The sequence below is a fragment of the Gekko japonicus genome, unplaced genomic scaffold (genome assembly GCF_001447785.1).
Source record: "Gekko japonicus isolate JY-2015 unplaced genomic scaffold, Gekko_japonicus_V1.1 scaffold1610, whole genome shotgun sequence".
In the NCBI taxonomy this organism is placed as follows: Eukaryota; Metazoa; Chordata; class Lepidosauria; order Squamata; family Gekkonidae; genus Gekko; species Gekko japonicus.
In genome coordinates, this window is record NW_015161999.1 from 124094 (window position 1) to 127507 (window position 3414).

Consider the following 3414-nt stretch of genomic DNA (forward strand, 5'->3'; position numbering starts at 1 on the left):
GACACCTTGCGGGATCGCCCACCTGTCGCTTTTAAAGTAGCATCTCTGGTCTGTCTTCTTGAGAATCTGACCACAATTTCTCCAGGTAGGCTATTTTTTTAATATAATTGGAGTATGCCCTATAGGCCACCTCCATGTCTTTTACCTGTTCATCCGCTGTGAAGTCTATCACTGGAGCGATGATCTCGCTAAGCAACTCCCTCAGGTCCTCTTTCACTGCTTCAGGAAATCCCTGGAACCTGAGAGTCATGTTGGCTTTTTCCATCTGTAATTGCACTGCACGATTTTCTTGAAAATTCTGTTTTATTTCCACTTCTCCCAGTCTTTTCTTCAACTGCTTATTTGTGGTGTCCATCTCTTTGATTTTCTCATTAGCCTGCTCCACTTTCTTTTCCGTTTCATTCAGCTGGAGCTGTTGAGATGCAAAATTCTTATTCATCACAGTCAGTTGCTGGTTAATACCATCGAGTTGCTCCATCACCAGCTTCAGCATATCGCTAGTAATTTAATGACGTCTGCCCCCTCTTCCAGTTTGGGACTCTGACTGCCTGGCAGTTTCGTTTTCAACTTTGCACGCTGGGCCGCTATTTTTACAATTTGTTTACACTTCCTACCGCTTCTTCCGGACTCGAGAAACTCACCCCACAATGTCAAAAATCAGGTAAGTCTCTCACAACACACATGCTGCTTTCCTCCCCTCTCCCCCTTCACGTCGTTTATCAGTTAGTTTGCATAAGAGGCGTCCCTCTTTGTGTCCATTTCTTCCTACATGGGGGGGCGGCTCCGTTTTTTTAATAGTCCATTTTATTCAGAACTCACATTCATTGTTGGTCAGTTTCTCTGACCACGCTGCATTTTGACGATATTCCACTCGATCTCCAGTGCTTGTCCCGGTCAAACCAGCTTGTGCCCGAAGGCCACACAGCGAATGGACTGTCAGGGTGGAGGGGAACCTCAATTCTCTGGCATTACGCCATCGAAAAGGCTACCCCTCAAAAGCCCTCTGGCTTGGAGCCTATTGCAAAGGCTCCGCGGGGGTGTCACTTGAGGTGGCACCCCTCCAGGCTGCTGGTGTGTGATTCACCCTCCCATGGTTCGGGGAGAGCATCCGCCATCGCTGCTTCGTAAACTGGAAGTCCAATTGCCATGATGTTTTTAGCCTGCGTATCATAGAAACTTCCAAGCTAATGATTGAACACCTGAAAGAGAGGTATGGAGGGGAGACGACCTGGTGGAAGAGGAAATCATAGGGAAATTTTAATGCAGCCAGCAGAGGTCATGCTTTTAGAATCTGTGATGATGATGATGATGATGATGATGAAAATAAGAGAGTATTTTTAGTTGGATCCTGTACACACATTTGCAAATATAAGGACTTGTTTTGTGAACTTGATACTAACAATAGACCTGAAGTGTACCAAGCTAATAAGGAACCTCTTAATGTAGAGGGTGTTAGGACAGTGCCAATCAAACTCCTCACTACAACTGGAGAAGTGATGGATGTTAAATTAAAGAATGTGGCTCTGATTCCTGATGTAGCTGATAATTTAATTTCAACCAAAAGACTTATGGAAAGTAATAATAAAGTATTGCTTAAGAGAAGAAAAGGAAGTAAGATTGTTGCTGAAATGTCTGGAATTGAATTTGAAGTGGAGGAGAGAAATGGATTTCATTATCTTGTGGATGTTAGTGGAGACTCAAAAGTTGTTGATGCTGATGAGAGACAAGATTATCAAACTGGCAATGGCTCTTTTAGTCATCGGAATTGCTTGTATGCATGGCATTTGAAGTCTACAGAGTGCTGAAAAGTTGTTAAAAGAATGTGGAATTTCTGCTGTAAGTTGTGACAAGGCAAAGGAGAGATGTGACACATATCTCAAAGCAAAGGGAACTGCTCCAAAGTACACTGGCAAGTCCACTACTCACAATGAGAAGTTCCTAGAGACTGTGTATAGTGACCTGGTTGGCCAACTAGTGCCATTGTGTGGTGGGAACAAATACTTTGTGACTTTTACTGAAAGCAAAACAAAATATACTTTTGTGTATATGATGAAGAACAAGGATGAGATGCTCAATAAATTCAAATGCTATGTGGCCACAATTAAAAACAAGTTTGGCCAAGCACCCCAAAGCTTACGCACTGATGGGGGTGGAGAATATTGCAATGCAGAATTTAAAAGATTTCTAGAACTTGAAGGGATTGAACACAAAGTGTCTATGCCACACTCGCCTCAACCCAATGGCTCTTCTGAAAAGCTGAACAGAACAATCCAGGACATGCGTAGGGCTATGCTAATAAATTCTGGTCTACCAAATACCCTATGGGGTGAGGCTGTCAACACAGCAGTGTATTTACATAATAGAGTACCCTCAAAGGTTACGGGAACCATTCCATTTGAGGCCTGGTTTGGAAAGAGGCCTGGACTAAAGCATATTAAAGCTTTTGGTTCCAAAAGGTATGCTCACATACCAAAGGAGAAAAGGGGAAAACTTGACCCCAGAGCTGAAATCAGACTTGTAGTAGGGTATCTTGGTGGAAAAGAATACAGGATATACAACCCCCAAAATTACACAGTTGGGGAATTAAATTTTGTATATGTAGATGAAAGCAATTTGCCATGTGCTTCCAGTGCAACTAATCCAAAGAGTTCTGAGACTGCTCCTGAAAAGTTGGTTGCATGGTTACCTGTGGTGACCACCGGGGAACCAGCAGGTCTACCTTCTGAAGAAACTACCAGAACAGAAGGGGAAGTGGGAACTGCACCAGAGGAGGCAGCAGAACCCACGACAAAACCCACAACCAGTGAGAGATGATAAAAAAGCACTAAAGGGCAACCACCACAGAAATATGGATTTTGTGAAACTGTACAATCTGCAAAAGAACCTAAGAACTGGAAAGAAGTATGCAACTTTCCTTCGAGTGAAAGAGACAGATGGATTGAAGCAATGAAACAGGAAATGCTATCCATATATGAGAAAGAAGCATGGACTTTTACAAAGTTACCTCCAGACAGAAAGACTGTTGGATGCAAATGGATATTCAAAATCAAGCATAGAGACGATGGGACTGTAGAACTATACAAAGCACGCCTAGTAGCCCAAGGCTATTCACAAGAATATGGGACTGACTACTTTGAGTCTTTTGCTCCAGTTATCAATCAAGCAACATTCAGAACACTTCTTAGTGTCACAGCATCAAGAGATGTGATTGTAGAGCATCTGGATATAAAGACTGCATTCCTCAATGGAGAACTGTCTGAGGAAATATTTATGGAACAACCTGAAGGTTTCAAAGTCAAAGGACAAGAAAATTACATTTACAGACTCAACAAAGGACTCTATGGACTAAAACAAGGAGTAAAGGCCTGGTATGACAAAATTACAGGACTATTGCAGAAGCAAGGCTTTGAGCAA